Source organism: Aquila chrysaetos, chromosome 4 (genome assembly GCF_900496995.4).
Source record: "Aquila chrysaetos chrysaetos chromosome 4, bAquChr1.4, whole genome shotgun sequence".
In the NCBI taxonomy this organism is placed as follows: Eukaryota; Metazoa; Chordata; class Aves; order Accipitriformes; family Accipitridae; genus Aquila; species Aquila chrysaetos.
The window spans coordinates 49,729,333-49,735,635 of NC_044007.1; positions in this window are offsets into that span (position 1 = coordinate 49,729,333).

The window sequence follows — 6,303 nt, forward strand, 5'->3', positions numbered from 1 at the left end:
ATGCCTGCTGTCAAAACAAATCCAAACTCTTGGGGGGAAATATTAAATTGGGCTTTGAACATTTTAATTTTAATCTGTGTAAGTTCTTAATTGTTTTCACATTATTTTGTAACATGGCAATTACAAAGTACAGTGGGAATAATATTATATCAAGGTGTAATAAGAATACTATCATTGTGTAATATTTTAAATATTCTATTTATCATTTTATTTATTAAGCTTTTACATAGTTCTGATTAAAATCTCTTTTCTGAATCAAAACACCCTCAGTTTCTTAATTCAGTTTAAAGTTTCTGACAGCATATATAATTCTAAACTTAAAAGAAGAATTTTAGGATTGAGGTGAATCTCCATTAATTTTATGGGTACAGTTTATCAAGTGGAAAAAGTACTGAATATTTAGAATAAATTAAATTAATTTTGTCTTCCTTTTTTCTGCTTAGAATGCAGATTTAGTGATAAAATAGTTATACATTGTAATATAGTGTCTGTTACAATCCCAACCTTGGTATAATACATACAAAATACCTGTTACACTACAGCTCTAATTTTACATAAACTGTCTGTACTTTCCAGCTCTGATTTGATATGTGCTGACCACTGCTGGGAAATGTTGCCCAAAGAAAAATGCATTTCCTGACAAAATCATCAGAAATTAGCCTGAAAAGATAATGTTGAAGAAGTGGTCTCTTTGAAACAAATTCAGCTATTGAAACATCTTGATTAAGTGCAGTTTTCAGTGAAGTAATCCACAGCTTTGTTCTTAAACACTTATTACTCTGTATCACCCCCAATATATGTATAATGGCTCTATTTTTTTTCTCAGGAAAAGTTAGCCTATTGACAGCAAGACATATACCTGAATATCTCCAATTAGAAGGCATGTCTCTGTTTTTAACACCCACAGTCACCTTCTTCCACAATATGTGGGAGTTGTCGCACCCTGAAAAGTCTAAGTGGCAGCATAAATAGCTCTTAATATTAAACTCAGATACCATTGTTCCAAATGTTTGAAACACTAAAAGCTACTTTTAGTTTTCTGCTTCACATCTACAGATATTAAATATCTCCTGTGTACCAATGTTAATAATATGTATATTTCCTAATCATTTGGTGCGTCCATACAGTTAACTGTCCTTACCCACTGTAGTAGTTTTGTTGCTGTCGTGATGGTCAAACGGTATGAAAGAGAGAAGCTTTGTAGTTTTTATCAGACTAACTGACATCACCGGAAAGCTTTGGAGAACATAAACCTTCTTTAGGTTGTTTTCATCCAAATTAAGCATTATATTGACAACTTGAGCATTTTGAATGGATGCTAGCTAATTAACTACTGTGGCAGTGAGTTGAGGACAACCTCTGTGTTTCCTTTAACAAAGAAATTTAGAAAGACCCTGAGTGCAGCTTATTGCCTAGAAGAAACATCTACATCATTTCTAAGTAAGTCATCCATCACACAGGCATCTGAATGTTAGCCACAGTTCAGCTGGCTACATAAAAAATGTTAAAGCCTGTGATTATACTCATTCCGTGACAGGAACCTTGTTTATTAATATGGTTTTTTTAAATGCCACTCCACAAGTTAAAAGTTTTATGCACATTAAAATACAACACATATTTCTATACTAGGTTTCAACATATATTATTCAGCACTTTTTAGCTAATATAGCTTTATTTTTTCTTCAGTGAATGTCTTATTCTCTGTAACTGCAGATTTCTGTTTATTGGGGAAGATGAGGAAATAACCGCAAATTATAAGATACTTTAATACTACCTCATGAAACTATTTAACAAAACTTTCCATGTTATATGGGTTTTAGAAAAGAAAAAATTATCTGTTCCACTGGCAAAATCTTGAACATTCAGCGTAATACTGAGCAATGTCATTCTTGCTTTTTTTAATTTTCTGCACATTTTTAGTTTTTTAATTTAAGATAATCAGTTATGTTTCTTTCTTTATGCTTGGGTTCTGTTTTTGTAAGTGACGGCATCTTGGAGCACTGAAATTCAACACTGAAGGGTACCAGACCCAAATCCCACGGTATGTGGTAGTCTGAAAGATTATCTTCCACATTAGAGTGATTAAATTAGGCCAGAAAGTACCACAGGCCCTGACGTGCATGTGGTAATACTTTGAAAGGACAGAAACAGTTCCCAACAGCTTCAAAATTGTCCAGCACAGGGTAGCTGCTGTGTAGACTTTTATCCTCCTACAGATAACATCAAGCATATCTACTGCTGTGTGCATTCTGCAGCCTTGATGAGAGGAAGAAGAAAACTTTTCAGGACTACAAGACACAGTTAAAACTAGAGCTTTCTCTCTATCCACTGGCAGATTTTGGGATTAAAATAGCATAACTTCAGGTATTTTGTTTGTTTTATAGATATTGAGGCCATAAATGCACTCAGATTTTATTTTTCTGGGAGTTTCTACTAAAAAGGACTATGCAGCCATAGTACATTTAATAATTACAGTAGTCTCAAACAACTTGAAATACAGCCACAGTATACAGTGACCTTAGAGATAGGTCAGATAATTATTGTGCAGTGCCAAAGAAAACTTCAGGCAGTAAAAGTTGTTGCTGGTTTTGCTGTTAGTGGTGATAATGCAGCACGTTTAAGTTAAGTAATAGATTTATATGTTGAATTAATCTTTTCCTCAGCACAATCCTAGGAAAGCACTTTTGTTTCTATGTACCCTCTAAGGTACATTCCTCCCTGAATCATCAGTCTATGTTATTATTAGTCTTTTGCATTAACTGTGTAACATTATGGAAGGTGACTTAAGCAAAGTGACCTGAAGTACTGCAGTACATTTCATGAGCTTGAAAACACCATTGGAAGCAGAGGAAGGAAGCGATCTCTCACAAATGCCCACCTATGCTTTATTTTATTTTATTTTGCTTTGATTTGTTTCTAACATAGTTTTCTTCTAAGCAGACGAAGGTTCTTTGCAGTACTGTTGATGGAGAACATGAACATGTTATGTATTGTCGAATTAAACACGCATGTAGTGAGTGCAACAGGAAGAGAACTATCCATATTAAGAGGTTATAATACAAAACGGACCTTTCTTGTGCCTGAAGGTTTGTCTTGATTGTATGTTTTCTTTGACAGTGAATGCAGCTTAAGAAGTCCCTGTGTTCCCAACAGTCCTCCTCCCACCAGTTATTTCTGTTACAGGTATAGCTGTTTGACGAGCTTTAAAAGGTTTGGGGAGATTCTTTATTGTTGTTTTGGGTGGCTTTTTTTTAATCTGCAGGATGTCAGGGACGTGGTTGAGAGCCTGGCATCCCAGCCTGCAGTAGCATGGCTTAGGGTGGCAGAAGTTGAATGGAGAGACGGGAATGAACAGCAATGGTCAGGGGAAGGAGGGAGCTCAGCTGAATAACATAAACGTGTAGTTACACCAGGAGTTTATGGCCCATTTTTGGCGTCCATTGCTTGGCCCTGAGGGTGCCATCAGGATCTGCAAGCTCCCCCCACCCAGTGGCTGGCTGGCTGGCTGCCCTCAGAGCCAGCGCTGGCATGGCACAGCCACCGATGAACTTGGGACCAGGACACTGTGAGAAGGCTGCGCAAGAGGAGCTGGGAGAAGCCTTGCTGGTCCCCATCTCTCCCCATTTGCTCCAGAGATACATTTACACTCAGGTCCTGGCCTGAGCTACCTGTCGGTGTGTCTGTGCTAGCCATGCACATCGCTGATCCTGACCTTGACTTGATTTCTAAGCTTGTCCCAGGACCTGCCACATCCCTATGGACCTGCCTGGTGATCTGGGCTATGGCTGGACCTGCTCTTCTCTACTTGCTGGACCTGCTCTTCTCTTCTTGCTGGGGTACCATGGAGCTGCATCCTGTGTGTGTGAGGGCACTGCCACGCCAGTCATGCTATCACCCCCACTCCCAGCTCTCTACATCCTGTGGCACTGCCAGACTCCTTGCTCTCTGACATCCAGTTTCACAACAGTTTCAACAGATCTAAGTTACAGCTGCTGAAGGCCCTTTTTTGTCCATGAGATCATCTCCGTTCCTTACCCAAGCTATGGTACTTAACAAACTTTGTATAGCCCCTCTTACAGGAACTAAAGCAACTCCAAGAAATAGGGTTGGGGTTTTTTTTTAGTTAGGGTTTGGTTTGGTAGAATTAGTTGTTTGAGTTCATGAACAGCCTCGGCTTGGGAGCAGATAAGCCTTGATTTTGGTGTAAGGGTCAAGATGAGCAGAAGGAGTTCTTAAGGTCACTTTGTGGATCCCCTTATCTGTGGCGAGAAGCTACATTTGAGGCTGAATGAAAGCCCCTACGCAGGTATGAAACTCCTTTGGTCCCTAATCCAGCTTAGTCCTTTTTCACGAAAACAAGCCAGAGGAAAGGAGACTGAGTTTATTGCCTGACAGTTAAGGAACTTCTGTTCAAATTAATATTTGATTAGTTATTCAAAATAGAACAGCTGCAACAAGAGCTCCTAAACTAAACCTGCAATACGCCTAGGTTAGGGCAGTAATACATAAGAAAGGAGGGCTGAAGTAAAAATGCTTCTGAAGAGAGAGGGTAAACTCTTTTAAATTAAAAGTAAACACTATTTTCCCTTTTTTTCTGCAAAGCCTCTTTAACTAAACTTGATCCAAACTCATAAACTATTCCAGTCAAACTTGAAATTATATTCTACAGCAAATAAAAATTCATTCATTTTTCTCTCTGCATTTTCAAGATTTCAGTTCTGCTGAAGTAGTCCTTCATGGATACATCCGTCTTAAGTGAGGCCTTCTTCACCAGCAGTTGCTGCAGGTGGCAGCTGTGTTAAACCATTGACAAGGACTCTGGTACATGAATCTTTCCAGAGTAAGCTGAGGAAGTTATTTCCCCAGCTTCTTTTCCCTGCCTCCCCTGAAAAAATTGTCTACATTACACAGGTAGCAGAGTAAGTAGTAGGTCTACTCCTGAGGTATCTGTAACCAAGGGGAGTAATTTAATCTATCATATATTTCTGTTTTGAACTTCAACCACCAAGCAAATATATCACTTCATGAACTCAGGCAGTAACTTCAACAGGAGCTGGTAACTGGGGTCATAACCTTTCCAGCCACTGACCCCAAGTCCAACACAAGTCTGTATGCAGGGTAGGACAATCACAAACCATCAAGTTAGCTACTTAGAAGAAGTTAATGCTCTTCATTTGAGGCAGACACTGATCATTTGTCTATTCCTAGCTAGTTTTCAGCAGTGCTAAAGTTAGTCCATTTTATTTTGCACGGCAAGGACTTGGGATCTTCCTAGCCCTTGTATACAACCACCAGCCTCTCAGCTGAGGTTGTTTAAAGCAGTGCAAACCAGAGCAAACAACGATCTTGCACCCTCTGATGTGCTAGCACAATTTCTTGACTGACTGGAGAGTAAGCCAGTTCAGAGAATCAAACCAGCCCTTTCCAAAAAAAAAAAAAAAAAAAATGTTTGGGGTGATTTTATCTCTCTGAACTGTTTCATTCTGAAGGATATACAGGTGCTGGTGCCAGCAAAAGAAAAGGAATGGAAATATCTTTCAGGAGTTGCCAATAAAGGTAGAACCGTGGACATGCTGACTTAGACTGACTGAAACTGTCACAGGCCTGTCCCCACTGGGGACAGTAATTTCCAGTTGTAGGCAGTAGTCTCTTAAAACACAGTAGTTCAGCCACTTGTGATTCTGTGACTATAACCTGAGGTTAATGGTTGATATTAACTGTGTCATAGTTAATGTCATAACATAGCTGGCATTCAGTGTAAATGACAGTAATTTTAGGCAATGGTTGTTTGAGGCAAGTAAACATTTCAAGCCTAAGTCTCGTTAAGTTTCTTGTTTAGTAGCCATGACAAAACACCCTCCCAGATTTATTAATGAGTCTGATGGATATGAACGCTAATGAATATAGACAGGTAGGTAATGAGGAAGGTACAGTCTGAACATAGGATTAAAGTCAGGTACAATTAAAGTTCAGCTCCCTCGTCAAACACAGGTTCCTTTGGGGCCCTAGGTAAATCGTTTATGCACAGCCTTTCAGTCTTTAAAGAGAGGATAATAATATTCATTATCTTCACACATACACCTTGAGAGTATGAGCAGTTTTGCTGTATTTTTTTTTCTTAATTCTCAGAAGTGCCAGTAGATTACCAATATCATGATTACAATACTGGGCAAAGCTGGAGCTAGGGAAATGCTGTGTAGGTTTCTTCACAGAGCTCCACTAATGTATTGCAGACATCTTTACCCCTTATCAGTTATACTATTCCATTCTAAGCTTAAGACAAGCTGCCAGGAAAATACCTGC